We start from the raw sequence: 17,820 nt of genomic DNA, 5'->3' as shown, positions 1-17,820 counted from the left end.
TGCAGTAGTCTGAGTAAAAGAGAAGCAGCTTACAGGATTTCTGTACATTGGAAGTAGTGAGAGGCAGTTTACAGGAGTTCTGCATCCTGAGTGTAGGAAACACATTACGGGAGTTCTGTAGCATGGGAGTAGTCTTACGCACTATGCGTGTTTTCAGTAGTCTGAGTAAAAGAGAAGCAGCTTACAGGATTTCTGTACATTGGAAGTAGTGAGAGGCAGTTTAAAGGAGTTCTGCATCCTGAGTGTAGGAAACACTTTACAGAGTTCTGTAGCATGGGAGTAGTCTTATGCACTATGCGGGTTTTCAGTAGTCTGAGTAAAAGAGAACCAGCTTACAGGATTTCTGTACATTGGAAGTAGTGAGAGGCAGTTTACAAGAGTTCTGCATCCTGAGTGTAGGAAACAGTTTACGGGAGTTCTGTAGCATGGGATAAATCTTACGCCCTATGCAAGTTTTCAGTAGTCTGAGTAAAAGAGAAGCAGCTTACAGGATTTCTGTACATTGGAAGTAGTGAGAGGCAGTTTACAGGAGTTCTGCATTCTGAGTGTAGGAAACACTTTACGGGATTTCCGTAGCATGGGAGTAGTCTTACGCACTATGCGGGTTTTCAGTAGCCTGAGTAAAAGAGAAGCAGCTTACAGGATATCTATACATTGGAAGTAGTGAGAGGGAGTTTACAGGAGTTTTGCATCCTGAGTGTAGGAAACACTTTACGGGAGTTCTGTAGCATGGGAGTAGTCTTACGCACTATGCGGGTTTTCAGTAGTCTGAGTAAAAGAGAAGCAGCTTACAGGATTTCTGTACATTGGAAGTAGTGAGAGGCAGTTCACAGGAGTTCTGCATCCTGAGTATAGGAAACACTTTACGGGAGTTCTGTAGCATGGGAGTAGTCTTACGCACTATGCGGGTTTTCAGTAGTCTGAGTAAAAGAGAAGCAGCTTACAGGATTTCTGTACATTGGAAGTAGTGAGAGGCAGTTTAAATGAGTTCTGCATTCAGTATATGAGACACTTTACGGGAGTTCTGTAGAATGGGAGTAGTCTTCCGCCCTATGCGCGTTTTCAGTAGTCTGAGTAAAAGAGAAGCAGCTTACAGGATTTCTGTACATTGGAAGTAGTGAGAGGCAGTTTAAATGAGTTCTGCATTCAGTATAGGAAACACTTTACGGGAGTTCTGTAGCATGCGATAAGTCTTCCGCCCTATGCGGGTTTTCAGTAGTCTGAGTAAAAGAGAAGCAGCTTACAGGATTTCTGTACATTGGAAGTAGTGAGAGGCAGTTTAAAAGAATTCTGCATCCTGGGTGTAGGAAACCCTTTATGGGAGTTCTGTAACATGGGAGTAGTCTTACGGACTATGCGGGTTTTCAGTAGTCTGAGTAAAAGAGAAGCAGCTTACAGGATTTCTGTACATTGGAAGTAGTGAGAGGCAGTTTACAAGAGTTCTAAATCTTGAGTGTAAGAAACACTTTACGGGAGTTCTGTAGCATGGGAGAAATCTTACGCACTATGCGGGTTTTCAGTCGTCTGAGTAAAAGAGAAGCAGCTAACAGGATTTCTGTCCATTGGAAGTAGTGAGAGGAAGTTTACAAGAGTTCTGCATCTTGAGTGTACAAAACACTTTACGGGAGTTCTGTAGCAGGTGAGAAGTCTTACGCCCTATGCGAGTTTTCAGTAGTCTGAGTAACAGAGACGCAGCTTACAGGATTTCTGTACATTGGAAGTAGTGAGAGGTAGTTTACAGGAGTTCTGCATCCTCAGAGTGCGAACAGTTTACGGGAGTTCTGTAGCATGGGAGCAGTCTTACGCACTATTCGGGTTTTCAGTAGTCTGAGTAAAAGAGAAGCAGCTTACAGGATTTCTGTACATTGGAAGTAATGAGAGGCAGTTTACAGGAGTTCTGCATCCTGAGTGTAGGAAACACTTTACGGGAGTTCTGTAGCATGGAGTAGTCTTAGGCACTATGTGGGATTGCAGTAGTCTGAGTAAAAGAGAAGCAGCTTACAGGATTTCTGTACATTGGAAGTAGTGAGAGGCAGTTTACAGGAGTTCTGCATCCTGAGTGTAGGAAACACATTACGGGAGTTCTGCAGCATGGGAGTAGTCTTACGCACTATGCGTGTTTTCAGTAGTCTGAGTAAAAGAGAAGCAGCTTACAGGATTTCTGTACATTGGAAGTAGTGAGAGGCAGTTTAAAGGAGTTCTGCATCCTGAGTGTAGGAAACACTTTACAGAGTTCTGTAGCATGGGAGTAGTCTTATGCACTATGCGGGTTTTCAGTAGTCTGAGTAAAAGAGAACCAGCTTACAGGATTTCTGTACATTGGAAGTAGTGAGAGGCAGTTTACAAGAGTTCTGCATCCTGAGTGTAGCAAACAGTTTACGGGAGTTCTGTAGCATGGGATAAATCTTACGCCCTATGCAAGTTTTCAGTAGTCTGAGTAAAAGAGAAGCAGCTTACAGGATTTCTGTACATTGGAAGTAGTGAGAGGGAGTTTACAGGAGTTCTGCATCCTGAGTGTAGAAAACACTTTACAGGAGTTCTGCAGCATGGTAGTAGTCTTACGCACTATGCAGGTTTTCAGTAGTCTGAGTAAAAGAGAAGCAGCTTACAGGATATCTATACATTGGAAGTAGTGAGAGGGAGTTTACAGGAGTTTTGCATCCTGAGTGTAGAAAACACTTTACGGGAGTTCTGTAGCATGGGAGTAGTCTTACGCACTATGCGGGTTTTCAGTAGTCTGAGTAAAAGAGAAGCAGCTTACAAGATTTCTGTACATTGGAAGTAGTGAGAGGCAGTTTAAATGAGTTCTAGATCCAGTGTAGGAGACACTTTACGGGAATTCTGTAGCATGGGAGTAGTCTTACGCACTATGCGCGTTTTCAGTAGTCTGAGTAAAAGAGAAGCAGCTTACAGGATTTCTGACCATTGGAAGAAGTGAGAGGCAGTTCACAGGAGTTCTGCATCCTGAGTGTAGGAAACACTTTATGGGTTTTCTGTAGCATGGGAGTAGTCTTACGCACTATGCCGGTTTTCAGTAGTCTGAGTAAAAGAGAAGCAGCTTACAGGATTTCTGTACATTGGAAGTAGTGAGAGGCAGCTTACAGGAGTTCTGCATCCTGAGTGTAGGAAACACTTTACGGGAGTTCTGTAGCATGCGATAAGTCTTCCGCCCTATGCGGGTTTTCAGTAGTCTGAGTAAAAGAGAAGCAGCTTACAGGATTTCTGTACATTGGAAGTAGTGAGAGACAGTTTAAAAGAATTCTGCATCCTGGGTGTAGAAAACATTTTAAGGGAGTTCTGTAACATGGGAGTAGTCTTACGGACTATGCGGGTTTTCAGTAGTCTGAGTAAAAGAGAAGCAGCTTACAGGATTTCTGTACATTGGAAGTAGTGAGAGGCAGTTTACAAGAGTTCTAAATCTTGAGTGTAAGAAACACTTTACGGGAGTTCTGTAGCATGGGAGAAATCTTACGCACTATGCGGGTTTTCAGTAGTCTGAGTAAAAGAGAAGCAGCTAACAGGATTTCTGTCCATTGGAAGTAGTGAGAGGCAGTTTACAAGAGTTCTGCATCTTGAGTGTACAAAACACTTTATGGGAGTTCTGTAGCAGGTGAGAAGTCTTACGCCCTATGCGAGTTTTCAGTAGTCTGAGTAACAGAGACGCAGCTTACAGGATTTCTGTACATTGGAAGTAGTGAGAGGTAGTTTACAGGAGTTCTGCATCCTCAGAGTGCGAACAGTTTACGGGAGTTCTGTAGCATGGGAGCAGTCTTACGCACTATTCGGGTTTTCAGTAGTCTGAGTAAAAGAGAAGCAGCTTACAGGATTTCTGTACATTGGAAGTAATGAGAGGCAGTTTACAGGAGTTCTGCATCCTGAGTGTAGGAAACACTTTACGGGAGTTCTGTAGCATGGAGTAGTCTTAGGCACTATGTGGGATTGCAGTAGTCTGAGTAAAAGAGAAGCAGCTTACAGGATTTCTGTACATTGGAAGTAGTGAGAGGCAGTTTACAGGAGTTCTGCATCCTGAGTGTAGGAAACACATTACGGGAGTTCTGCAGCATGGGAGTAGTCTTACGCACTATGCGTGTTTTCAGTAGTCTGAGTAAAAGAGAAGCAGCTTACAGGATTTCTGTACATTGGAAGTAGTGAGAGGCAGTTTAAAGGAGTTCTGCATCCTGAGTGTAGGAAACACTTTACAGAGTTCTGTAGCATGGGAGTAGTCTTATGCACTATGCGGGTTTTCAGTAGTCTGAGTAAAAGAGAACCAGCTTACAGGATTTCTGTACATTGGAAGTAGTGAGAGGCAGTTTACAAGAGTTCTGCATCCTGAGTGTAGCAAACAGTTTACGGGAGTTCTGTAGCATGGGATAAATCTTACGCCCTATGCAAGTTTTCAGTAGTCTGAGTAAAAGAGAAGCAGCTTACAGGATTTCTGTACATTGGAAGTAGTGAGAGGGAGTTTACAGGAGTTCTGCATCCTGAGTGTAGAAAACACTTTACAGGAGTTCTGCAGCATGGTAGTAGTCTTACGCACTATGCAGGTTTTCAGTAGTCTGAGTAAAAGAGAAGCAGCTTACAGGATATCTATACATTGGAAGTAGTGAGAGGGAGTTTACAGGAGTTTTGCATCCTGAGTGTAGAAAACACTTTACGGGAGTTCTGTAGCATGGGAGTAGTCTTACGCACTATGCGGGTTTTCAGTAGTCTGAGTAAAAGAGAAGCAGCTTACAAGATTTCTGTACATTGGAAGTAGTGAGAGGCAGTTTAAATGAGTTCTAGATCCAGTGTAGGAGACACTTTACGGGAATTCTGTAGCATGGGAGTAGTCTTACGCACTATGCGCGTTTTCAGTAGTCTGAGTAAAAGAGAAGCAGCTTACAGGATTTCTGACCATTGGAAGAAGTGAGAGGCAGTTCACAGGAGTTCTGCATCCTGAGTGTAGGAAACACTTTATGGGTTTTCTGTAGCATGGGAGTAGTCTTACGCACTATGCCGGTTTTCAGTAGTCTGAGTAAAAGAGAAGCAGCTTACAGGATTTCTGTACATTGGAAGTAGTGAGAGGCAGTTTAAAGGAGTTCTGCATCCTGAGTGTAGGAAACACTTTACGGGAGTTCTGTAGCATGCGATAAGTCTTCCGCCCTATGCGGGTTTTCAGTAGTCTGAGTAAAAGAGAAGCAGCTTACAGGATTTCTGTACATTGGAAGTAGTGAGAGACAGTTTAAAAGAATTCTGCATCCTGGGTGTAGAAAACATTTTAAGGGAGTTCTGTAACATGGGAGTAGTCTTACGGACTATGCGGGTTTTCAGTAGTCTGAGTAAAAGAGAAGCAGCTTACAGGATTTCTGTACATTGGAAGTAGTGAGAGGCAGTTTACAAGAGTTCTAAATCTTGAGTGTAAGAAACACTTTACGGGAGTTCTGTAGCATGGGAGAAATCTTACGCACTATGCGGGTTTTCAGTAGTCTGAGTAAAAGAGAAGCAGCTAACAGGATTTCTGTCCATTGGAAGTAGTGAGAGGCAGTTTACAAGAGTTCTGCATCTTGAGTGTACAAAACACTTTACGGGAGTTCTGTAGCAGGTGAGAAGTCTTACGCCCTATGCGAGTTTTCAGTAGTCTGAGTAACAGAGACGCAGCTTACAGGATTTCTGTACATTGGAAGTAGTGAGAGGTAGTTTACAGGAGTTCTGCATCCTCAGATTGCGAACAGTTTACGGGAGTTCTGTAGCATGGGAGCAGTCTTACGCACTATTCGGGTTTTCAGTAGTCTGAGTAAAAGAGAAGCAGCTTACAGGATTTCTGTACATTGGAAGTAATGAGAGGCAGTTTACAGGAGTTCTGCATCCTGAGTGTAGGAAACACTTTACGGGAGTTCTGTAGCATGGAGTAGTCTTAGGCACTATGTGGGATTGCAGTAGTCTGAGTAAAAGAGAAGCAGCTTACAGGATTTCTGTACATTGGAAGTAGTGAGAGGCAGTTTACAGGAGTTCTGCATCCTGAGTGTAGGAAACACATTACGGGAGTTCTGCAGCATGGGAGTAGTCTTACGCACTATGCGTGTTTTCAGTAGTCTGAGTAAAAGAGAAGCAGCTTACAGGATTTCTGTACATTGGAAGTAGTGAGAGGCAGTTTAAAGGAGTTCTGCATCCTGAGTGTAGGAAACACTTTACAGAGTTCTGTAGCATGGGAGTAGTCTTATGCACTATGCGGGTTTTCAGTAGTCTGAGTAAAAGAGAACCAGCTTACAGGATTTCTGTACATTGGAAGTAGTGAGAGGCAGTTTACAAGAGTTCTGCATCCTGAGTGTAGCAAACAGTTTACGGGAGTTCTGTAGCATGGGATAAATCTTACGCCCTATGCAAGTTTTCAGTAGTCTGAGTAAAAGAGAAGCAGCTTACAGGATTTCTGTACATTGGAAGTAGTGAGAGGGAGTTTACAGGAGTTCTGCATCCTGAGTGTAGAAAACACTTTACAGGAGTTCTGCAGCATGGTAGTAGTCTTACGCACTATGCAGGTTTTCAGTAGTCTGAGTAAAAGAGAAGCAGCTTACAGGATATCTATACATTGGAAGTAGTGAGAGGGAGTTTACAGGAGTTTTGCATCCTGAGTGTAGAAAACACTTTACGGGAGTTCTGTAGCATGGGAGTAGTCTTACGCACTATGCGGGTTTTCAGTAGTCTGAGTAAAAGAGAAGCAGCTTACAAGATTTCTGTACATTGGAAGTAGTGAGAGGCAGTTTAAATGAGTTCTAGATCCAGTGTAGGAGACACTTTACGGGAATTCTGTAGCATGGGAGTAGTCTTACGCACTATGCGCGTTTTCAGTAGTCTGAGTAAAAGTGAAGCAGCTTACAGGATTTCTGTACATTGGAAGTAGTGAGAGTCAGTTCACAGGAGTTCTGCATCCTGAGTATAGGAAACCCTTTATGGGAGTTGTGTAGCATTGGAGTAGTCTTACGCATTATGCGGGTTTTCAGTAGTCTGAGTAAAAGAGAAGCAGCTTACAGGATTTCTGTACATTGGAAGTAGTGAGAGGCAGTTTACAGGAGTTCTGCATCCTGAGTGTAGGAAACACTTTACGGGAGTTCTGTAGCATGCGATAAGTCTTCCGCCCTATGCGGGTTTTCAGTAGTCTGAGTAAAAGAGAAGCAGCTTACAGGATTTCTGTCCATTGGAAGTAGTGAGAGGCAGTTTACAAGAGTTCTAAATCTTGAGTGTAAGAAACACTTTACGGGAGTTCTGTAGCATGGGAGAAATCTTACGCACTATGCGGGTTTTCAGTAGTCTGAGTAAAAGAGAAGCAGCTAACAGGATTTCTGTCCATTGGAAGTAGTGAGAGGCAGTTTACAAGAGTTCTGCATCTTGAGTGTACAAAACACTTTACGGGAGTTCTGTAGCAGGGGAGAAGTCTTACGCCCTATGCGAGTTTTCAGTAGTCTGAGTAACAGAGAAGCAGCTTACAGGATTTCTGTACATTGGAAGTAGTGAGAGGCAGTTTACAGGAGTTCTGCATCCTGAGTGTAGGAAACACATTACGGGAGTTCTGCAGCATGGGAGTAGTCTTACGCACTATGCGTGTTTTCAGTAGTCTGAGTAAAAGAGAAGCAGCTTACAGGATTTCTGTACATTGGAAGTAGTGAGAGGCAGTTTAAAGGAGTTCTGCATCCTGAGTGTAGGAAACACTTTACAGAGTTCTGTAGCATGGGAGTAGTCTTATGCACTATGCGGGTTTTCAGTAGTCTGAGTAAAAGAGAACCAGCTTACAGGATTTCTGTACATTGGAAGTAGTGAGAGGCAGTTTACAAGAGTTCTGCATCCTGAGTGTAGGAAACAGTTTACGGGAGTTCTGTAGCATGGGATAAATCTTACGCCCTATGCAAGTTTTCAGTAGTCTGAGTAAAAGAGAAGCAGCTTACAGGATTTCTGTACATTGGAAGTAGTGAGAGGGAGTTCACAGGAGTTCTGCATCCTGAGTGTAGAAAACACTTTACAGGAGTTCTGCAGCATGGTAGTAGTCTTACGCACTATGCAGGTTTTCAGTAGTCTGAGTAAAAGAGAAGCAGCTTACAGGATTTCTGTATATTGGAAGTAGTGAGAGGGAGTTTACAGGAGTTTTGCATCCTGAGTGTAGAAAACACTTTACGGGAGTTCTGTAGCATGGGAGTAGTCTTACGCACTATGCGGGTTTTCAGTAGTCTGAGTAAAAGAGAAGCAGCTTACAAGATTTCTGTACATTGGAAGTAGTGAGAGGCAGTTTAAATGAGTTCTAGATCCAGTGTAGGAGACACTTTACGGGAATTCTGTAGCATGGGAGTAGTCTTACGCACTATGCGCGTTTTCAGTAGTCTGAGTAAAAGTGAAGCAGCTTACAGGATTTCTGTACATTGGAAGTAGTGAGAGTCAGTTCACAGGAGTTCTGCATCCTGAGTATAGGAAACCCTTTATGGGAGTTGTGTAGCATGGGAGTAGTCTTACGCACTATGCGTGTTTTCAGTAGTCTGAGTAAAAGAGAAGCAGCTTACAGGATTTCTGTACATTGGAAGTAGTGAGAGGCAGTTTACAGGAGTTCTGCATCCTGAGTGTAGGAAACACTTTACGGGAGTTCTGTAGCATGCGATAAGTCTTCCGCCCTATGCGGGTTTTCAGTAGTCTGAGTAAAAGAGAAGCAGCTTACAGGATTTCTGTCCATTGGAAGTAGTGAGAGGCAGTTTACAAGAGTTCTAAATCTTGAGTGTAAGAAACACTTTACGGGAGTTCTGTAGCATGGGAGAAATCTTACGCACTATGCGGGTTTTCAGTAGTCTGAGTAAAAGAGAAGCAGCTAACAGGATTTCTGTCCATTGGAAGTAGTGAGAGGCAGTTTACAAGAGTTCTGCATCTTGAGTGTACAAAACACTTTACGGGAGTTCTGTAGCATGGGAGAAGTCTTACGCCCTATGCGAGTTTTCAGTAGTCTGAGTAACAGAGAAGCAGCTTACAGGATTTCTGTACATTGGAAGTAGTGAGAGGCAGTTTACAGGAGTTCTGCATCCTGAGTGTAGGAAACACATTACGGGAGTTCTGCAGCATGGGAGTAGTCTTACGCACTATGCGTGTTTTCAGTAGTCTGAGTAAAAGAGAAGCAGCTTACAGGATTTCTGTACATTGGAAGTAGTGAGAGGCAGTTTAAAGGAGTTCTGCATCCTGAGTGTAGGAAACACTTTACAGAGTTCTGTAGCATGGGAGTAGTCTTATGCACTATGCGGGTTTTCAGTAGTCTGAGTAAAAGAGAACCAGCTTACAGGATTTCTGTACATTGGAAGTAGTGAGAGGCAGTTTACAAGAGTTCTGCATCCTGAGTGTAGGAAACAGTTTACGGGAGTTCTGTAGCATGGGATAAATCTTACGCCCTATGCAAGTTTTCAGTAGTCTGAGTAAAAGAGAAGCAGCTTACAGGATTTCTGTACATTGGAAGTAGTGAGAGGGAGTTTACAGGAGTTCTGCATCCTGAGTGTAGGAAACACTTTACGGGAGTTCTGTAGCATGCGATAAGTCGTCCGCCCTATGCGGGTTTTCAGTAGTCTGAGTAAAAGAGAAGCAGCTTACAGGATTTCTGTACATTGGAAGTAGTGAGAGGCAGTTTAAAAGAATTGTGCATCCTGGGTGTAGAAAACATTTTAAGGGAGTTCTGTAACATGGGAGTAGTCTTACGGACTATGCGGGTTTTCAGTAGTCTGAGTAAAAGAGAAGCAGCTTACAGGATTTCTGTCCATTGGAAGTAGTGAGAGGCAGTTTACAAGAGTTCTAAATCTTGAGTGTAAGAAACACTTTACGGGAGTTCTGTAGCATGGGAGAAATCTTACGCACTATGCGGGTTTTCAGTAGTCTGAGTAAAAGAGAAGCAGCTAACAGGATTTCTGTCCATTGGAAGTAGTGAGAGGCAGTTTACAAGAGTTCTGCATCTTGAGTGTACAAAACACTTTACGGGAGTTCTGTAGCAGGGGAGAAGTCTTACGCCCTATGCGAGTTTTCAGTAGTCTGAGTAACAGAGACGCAGCTTACAGGATTTCTGTACATTGGAAGTAGTGAGAGGTAGTTTACAGGAGTTCTGCATCCTCAGATTGCGAACAGTTTACGGGAGTTCTGTAGCATGGGAGCAGTCTTACGCACTATTCGGGTTTTCAGTAGTCTGAGTAAAAGAGAAGCAGCTTACAGGATTTCTGTACATTGGAAGTAATGAGAGGCAGTTTACAGGAGTTCTGCATCCTGAGTGTAGGAAACACTTTACGGGAGTTCTGTAGCATGGAGTAGTCTTAGGCACTATGTGGGATTGCAGTAGTCTGAGTAAAAGAGAAGCAGCTTACAGGATTTCTGTACATTGGAAGTAGTGAGAGGCAGTTTACAGGAGTTCTGCATCCTGAGTGTAGGAAACACATTACGGGAGTTCTGCAGCATGGGAGTAGTCTTACGCACTATGCGTGTTTTCAGTAGTCTGAGTAAAAGAGAAGCAGCTTACAGGATTTCTGTACATTGGAAGTAGTGAGAGTCAGTTCACAGGAGTTCTGCATCCTGAGTATAGGAAACCCTTTATGGGAGTTGTGTAGCATTGGAGTAGTCTTACGCATTATGCGGGTTTTCAGTAGTCTGAGTAAAAGAGAAGCAGCTTACAGGATTTCTGTACATTGGAAGTAGTGAGAGGCAGTTTACAGGAGTTCTGCATCCTGAGTGTAGGAAACACTTTACGGGAGTTCTGTAGCATGCGATAAGTCTTCCGCCCTATGCGGGTTTTCAGTAGTCTGAGTAAAAGAGAAGCAGCTTACAGGATTTCTGTCCATTGGAAGTAGTGAGAGGCAGTTTAAAGGAGTTCTAAATCTTGAGTGTAAGAAACACTTTACGGGAGTTCTGTAGCAGGGGAGAAGTCTTACGCCCTATGCGAGTTTTCAGTAGTCTGAGTAACAGAGAAGCAGCTTACAGGATTTCTGTACATTGGAAGTAGTGAGAGGCAGTTTACAGGAGTTCTGCATCCTGAGTGTAGGAAACACATTACGGGAGTTCTGCAGCATGGGAGTAGTCTTACGCACTATGCGTGTTTTCAGTAGTCTGAGTAAAAGAGAAGCAGCTTACAGGATTTCTGTACATTGGAAGTAGTGAGAGGCAGTTTAAAGGAGTTCTGCATCCTGAGTGTAGGAAACACTTTACAGAGTTCTGTAGCCTGGGAGTAGTCTTATGCACTATGCGGGTTTTCAGTAGTCTGAGTAAAAGAGAACCAGCTTACAGGATTTCTGTACATTGGAAGTAGTGAGAGGCAGTTTACAAGAGTTCTGCATCCTGAGTGTAGCAAACAGTTTACGGGAGTTCTGTAGCATGGGATAAATCTTACGCCCTATGCAAGTTTTCAGTAGTCTGAGTAAAAGAGAAGCAGCTTACAGGATTTCTGTACATTGGAAGTAGTGAGAGGGAGTTTACAGGAGTTCTGCATCCTGAGTGTAGAAAACACTTTACAGGAGTTCTGCAGCATGGTAGTAGTCTTACGCACTATGCAGGTTTTCAGTAGTCTGAGTAAAAGAGAAGCAGCTTACAGGATTTCTGTATATTGGAAGTAGTGAGAGGGAGTTTACAGGAGTTTTGCATCCTGAGTGTAGAAAACACTTTACGGGAGTTCTGTAGCATGGGAGTAGTCTTACGCACTATGCGGGTTTTCAGTAGTCTGAGTAAAAGAGAAGCAGCTTACAAGATTTCTGTACATTGGAAGTAGTGAGAGGCAGTTTAAATGAGTTCTAGATCCAGTGTAGGAGACACTTTACGGGAATTCTGTAGCATGGGAGTAGTCTTACGCACTATGCGCGTTTTCAGTAGTCTGAGTAAAAGTGAAGCAGCTTACAGGATTTCTGTACATTGGAAGTAGTGAGAGTCAGTTCACAGGAGTTCTGCATCCTGAGTATAGGAAACCCTTTATGGGAGTTGTGTAGCATTGGAGTAGTCTTACGCATTATGCGGGTTTTCAGTAGTCTGAGTAAAAGAGAAGCAGCTTACAGGATTTCTGTACATTGGAAGTAGTGAGAGGCAGTTTACAGGAGTTCTGCATCCTGAGTGTAGGAAACACTTTACGGGAGTTCTGTAGCATGCGATAAGTCTTCCGCCCTATGCGGGTTTTCAGTAGTCTGAGTAAAAGAGAAGCAGCTTACAGGATTTCTGTCCATTGGAAGTAGTGAGAGGCAGTTTACAAGAGTTCTAAATCTTGAGTGTAAGAAACACTTTACGGGAGTTCTGTAGCATGGGAGAAATCTTACGCACTATGCGGGTTTTCAGTAGTCTGAGTAAAAGAGAAGCAGCTAACAGGATTTCTGTCCATTGGAAGTAGTGAGAGGCAGTTTACAAGAGTTCTGCATCTTGAGTGTACAAAACACTTTACGGGAGTTCTGTAGCATGGGAGAAGTCTTACGCCCTATGCGAGTTTTCAGTAGTCTGAGTAACAGAGAAGCAGCTTACAGGATTTCTGTCCATTGGAAGTAGTGAGAGGCAGTTTACAGGAGTTCTGCATCCTCAGAGTGCGAACAGTTTACGGGAGTTCTGTACCATGGGAGCAGTCTTACGCACTATTCGGGTTTTCAGTAGTCTGAGTAAAAGAGAAGCAGCTTACAGGATTTCTGTACATTGGAAGTAATGAGAGGCAGTTTACAGGAGTTCTGCATCCTGAGTGTAGGAAACACTTTACGGGAGTTCTGTAGCATGGAGTAGTCTTAGGCACTATGTGGGATTGCAGTAGTCTGAGTAAAAGAGAAGCAGCTTACAGGATTTCTGTACATTGGAAGTAGTGAGAGGCAGTTTACAGGAGTTCTGCATCCTGAGTGTAGGAAACACATTACGGGAGTTCTGTAGCATTGGAGTAGTCTTACGCACTATGCGTGTTTTCAGTAGTCTGAGTAAAAGAGAAGCAGCTTACAGGATTTCTGTCCATTGGAAGTAGTGAGAGGCAGTTTACAGGAGTTCTGCATCCTGAGTGTAGGAAACACATTACGGGAGTTCTGTAGCATGGGAGTAGTCTTACGCACTATGCGTGTTTTCAGTAGTCTGAGTAAAAGAGAACCAGCTTACAGGATTTCTGTACATTGGAAGTAGTGAGAGGCAGTTAAAAAGAGTTCTGCATCCTGAGTGTAGGAAACACTTTACAGAGTTCTGTAGCATGGGAGTAGTCTTATGCACTATGCGGGTTTTCAGTAGTCTGAGTAAAAGAGAACCAGCTTACAGGATTTCTGTACATTGGAAGTAGTGAGAGGCAGTTTACAAGAGTTCTGCATCCTGAGTGTAGGAAACAGTTTACGGGAGTTCTGTAGCATGGGATAAATCTTACGCCCTATGCAAGTTTTCAGTAGTCTGAGTAAAAGAGAAGCAGCTTACAGGATTTCTGTACATTGGAAGTAGTGAGAGGCAGTTTACAGGAGTTCTGCATTCTGAGTATAGGAAGCACTTTACGGGATTTCCGTAGCATGGGAGTAGTCTTACGCACTATGCGGGTTTTCAGTAGCCTGAGTAAAAGAGAAGCAGCTTACAGGATATCTATACATTGGAAGTAGTGAGAGGGAGTTTACAGGAGTTTTGCATCCTGAGTGTAGGAAACACTTTACGGGAGTTCTGTAGCATGGGAGTAGTCTTACGCACTATGCGGGTTTTCAGTAGTCTGAGTAAAAGAGAAGCAGCTTACAGGATTTCTGTACATTGGAAGTAGTGAGAGTCAGTTCACAGGAGTTCTGCATCCTGAGTATAGGAAACCCTTTATGCATCCTGAGTGTAGAAAACACTTTACAGGAGTTCTGCAGCATGGTAGTAGTCTTACGCACTATGCGCGTTTTCAGTAGTCTGAGTAAAAGAGAAGCAGCTTACAGGATATCTATACATTGGAAGTAGTGAGAAGGAGTTTACAGGAATTTTGCATCCTGAGTGTAGAAAACACTTTACGGGAGTTCTGTAGCATGGGAATAGTCTTACGCACTATGCGGGTTTTCAGTAGTCTGAGTAAAAGAGAAGCAGCTTACAAGATTTCTGTACATTGGAAGTAGTGAGAGGCAGTTTAAATGAGTTCTAGATCCAGTGTAGGAGACACTTTACGGGAATTCTGTAGCATGGGAGTAGTCTTACGCACTATGCGCGTTTTCAGTAGTCTGAGTAAAAGTGAAGCAGCTTACAGGATTTCTGTACATTGGAAGTAGTGAGAGTCAGTTCACAGGAGTTCTGCATCCTGAGTATAGGAAACCCTTTATGGGAGTTGTGTAGCATTGGAGTAGTCTTACGCATTATGCGGGTTTTCAGTAGTCTGAGTAAAAGAGAAGCAGCTTACAGGATTTCTGTACATTGGAAGTAGTGAGAGGCAGTTTACAGGAGTTCTGCATCCTGAGTGTAGGAAACACTTTACGGGAGTTCTGTAGCATGCGATAAGTCTTCCGCCCTATGCGTGTTTTCAGTAGTCTGAGTAAAAGAGAAGCAGCTTACAGGATTTCTGTCCATTGGAAGTAGTGAGAGGCAGTTTACAAGAGTTCTAAATCTTGAGTGTAAGAAACACTTTACGGGAGTTCTGTAGCATGGGAGAAATCTTACGCACTATGCAGGTTTTCAGTAGTCTGAGTAAAAGAGAAGCAGCTAACAGGATTTCTGTCCATTGGAAGTAGTGAGAGGCAGTTTACAAGAGTTCTGCATCTTGAGTGTACAAAACACTTTACGGGAGTTCTGTAGCAGGGGAGAAGTCTTACGCCCTATGCGTGTTTTCAGTAGTCTGAGTAAAAGAGAAGCAGCTTACAGGATTTCTGTACATTGGAAGTAGTGAGAGGCAGTTTAAAGGAGTTCTGCATCCTGAGTGTAGGAAACACTTTACAGAGTTCTGTAGCATGGGAGTAGTCTTATGCACTATGCGGGTTTTCAGTAGTCTGAGTAAAAGAGAACCAGCTTACAGGATTTCTGTACATTGGAAGTAGTGAGAGGCAGTTTACAAGAGTTCTGCATCCTGAGTGTAGGAAACAGTTTACGGGAGTTCTGTAGCATGGGATAAATCTTACGCCCTATGCAAGTTTTCAGTAGTCTGAGTAAAAGAGAAGCAGCTTACAGGATTTCTGTACATTGGAAGTAGTGAGAGGGAGTTCACAGGAGTTCTGCATCCTGAGTGTAGAAAACACTTTACAGGAGTTCTGCAGCATGGTAGTAGTCTTACGCACTATGCAGGTTTTCAGTAGTCTGAGTAAAAGAGAAGCAGCTTACAGGATTTCTGTATATTGGAAGTAGTGAGAGGGAGTTTACAGGAGTTTTGCATCCTGAGTGTAGAAAACACTTTACGGGAGTTCTGTAGCATGGGAGTAGTCTTACGCACCATGCGGGTTTTCAGTAGTCTGAGTAAAAGAGAAGCAGCTTACAAGATTTCTGTACATTGGAAGTAGTGAGAGGCAGTTTAAATGAGTTCTAGATCCAGTGTAGGAGACACTTTACGGGAATTCTGTAGCATGGGAGTAGTCTTACGCACTATGCGTGTTTTCAGTAGTCTGAGTAAAAGAGAAGCAGCTTACAGGATTTCTGTACATTGGAAGTAGTGAGAGGCAGTTTAAAGGAGTTCTGCATCCTGAGTGTAGGAAACACTTTACAGAGTTCTGTAGCATGGGAGTAGTCTTATGCACTATGCGGGTTTTCAGTAGTCTGAGTAAAAGAGAACCAGCTTACAGGATTTCTGTACATTGGAAGTAGTGAGAGGCAGTTTACAAGAGTTCTGCATCCTGAGTGTAGGAAACAGTTTACGGGAGTTCTGTAGCATGGGATAAATCTTACGCCCTATGCAAGTTTTCAGTAGTCTGAGTAAAAGAGAAGCAGCTTACAGGATTTCTGTACATTGGAAGTAGTGAGAGGGAGTTTACAGGAGTTCTGCATCCTGAGTGTAGAAAACACTTTACAGGAGTTCTGCAGCATGGTAGTAGTCTTACGCACTATGCAGGTTTTCAGTAGTCTGAGTAAAAGAGAAGCAGCTTACAGGATATCTATACATTGGAAGTAGTGAGAGGGAGTTTACAGGAGTTTTGCATCCTGAGTGTAGAAAACACTTTACGGGAGTTCTGTAGCATGGGAGTAGTCTTACGCACTATGCGGGTTTTCAGTAGTCTGAGTAAAAGAGAAGCAGCTTACAAGATTTCTGTACATTGGAAGTAGTGAGAGGCAGTTTAAATGAGTTCTAGATCCAGTGTAGGAGACACTTTACGGGAATTCTGTAGCATGGGTGTAGTCTTACGCACTATGCGCGTTTTCAGTAGTCTGAGTAAAAGTGAAGCAGCTTACAGGATTTCTGTACATTGGAAGTAGTGAGAGTCAGTTCACAGGAGTTCTGCATCCTGAGTATAGGAAACCCTTTATGGGAGTTGTGTAGCATTGGAGTAGTCTTACGCATTATGCGGGTTTTCAGTAGTCTGAGTAAAAGAGAAGCAGCTTACAGGATTTCTGTCCATTGGAAGTAGTGAGAGGCAGTTTACAGGAGTTCTGCATCCTGAGTGTAGGAAACACTTTACGGGAGTTCTGTAGCATGCGATAAGTCTTCCGCCCTATGCGGGTTTTCAGTAGTCTGAGTAAAAGAGAAGCAGCTTACAGGATTTCTGTCCATTGGAAGTAGTGAGAGGCAGTTTACAAGAGTTCTAAATCTTGAGTGTAAGAAACACTTTACGGGAGTTCTGTAGCATGGGAGAAATCTTACGCACTATGCGGGTTTTCAGTAGTCTGAGTAAAAGAGAAGCAGCTAACAGGATTTCTGTCCATTGGAAGTAGTGAGAGGCAGTTTACAAGAGCTCTGCATCTTGAGTGTACAAAACACTTTACGGGAGTTCTGTAGCAGGGGAGAAGTCTTACGCCCTATGCGAGTTTTCAGTAGTCTGAGTAACAGAGAAGCAGCTTACAGGATTTCTGTACATTGGAAGTAGTGAGAGGCAGTTTACAGGAGTTCTGCATCCTCAGAGTGCGAACAGTTTACGGGAGTTCTGTAGCATGGGAGCAGTCTTACGCACTATTCGGGTTTTCAGTAGTCTGAGTAAAAGAGAAGCAGCTTACAGGATTTCTGTACATTGGAAGTAATGAGAGGCAGTTTACAGGAGTTCTGCATCCTGAGTGTAGGAAACACTTTACGGGAGTTCTGTAGCATGGAGTAGTCTTAGGCACTATGTGGGATTGCAGTAGTCTGAGTAAAAGAGAAGCAGCTTACAGGATTTCTGTACATTGGAAGTAGTGAGAGGCAGTTTACAGGAGTTCTGCATCCTGAGTGTAGGAAACACATTACGGGAGTTCTGTAACATTGGAGTAGTCTTACGCACTATGCGTGTTTTCAGTAGTCTGAGTAAAAGAGAAGCAGCTTACAGGATTTCTGTACATTGGAAGTAGTGAGAGGCAGTTAAAAGGAGTTCTGCATCCTGAGTGTAGGTAACACTTTACAGAGTTCTGTAGCATGGGAGTAGTCTTATGCACTATGCGGGTTTTCAGTAGTCTGAGTAAAACAGAACCAGCTTACAGGATTTCTGTACATTGGAAGTAGTGAGAGGCAGTTTACAAGAGTTCTGCATCCTGAGTGTAGGAAACAGTTTACGGGAGTTCTGTAGCATGGGATAAATCTTACGCCCTATGCAAGTTTTCAGTAGTCTGAGTAAAAGAGAAGCAGCTTACAGGATTTCTGTACATTGGAAGTAGTGAGAAGCAGTTTACAAGAGTTCTGCATTCTGAGTGTAGGAAACACTTTACGGGATTTCCGTAGCATGGGAGTAGTCTTACGCACTATGCGGGTTTTCAGTAGCCTGAGTAAAAGAGAAGCAGCTTACAGGATATCTATACATTGGA

Source organism: Oryctolagus cuniculus, chromosome 20 (assembly GCF_051225735.1).
Source record: "Oryctolagus cuniculus isolate XC-2025 breed Fujian yellow rabbit chromosome 20, ASM5122573v1, whole genome shotgun sequence".
Classification (NCBI taxonomy): Eukaryota; Metazoa; Chordata; class Mammalia; order Lagomorpha; family Leporidae; genus Oryctolagus; species Oryctolagus cuniculus.
Note: the sequence above shows the minus strand (reverse complement) of the source record.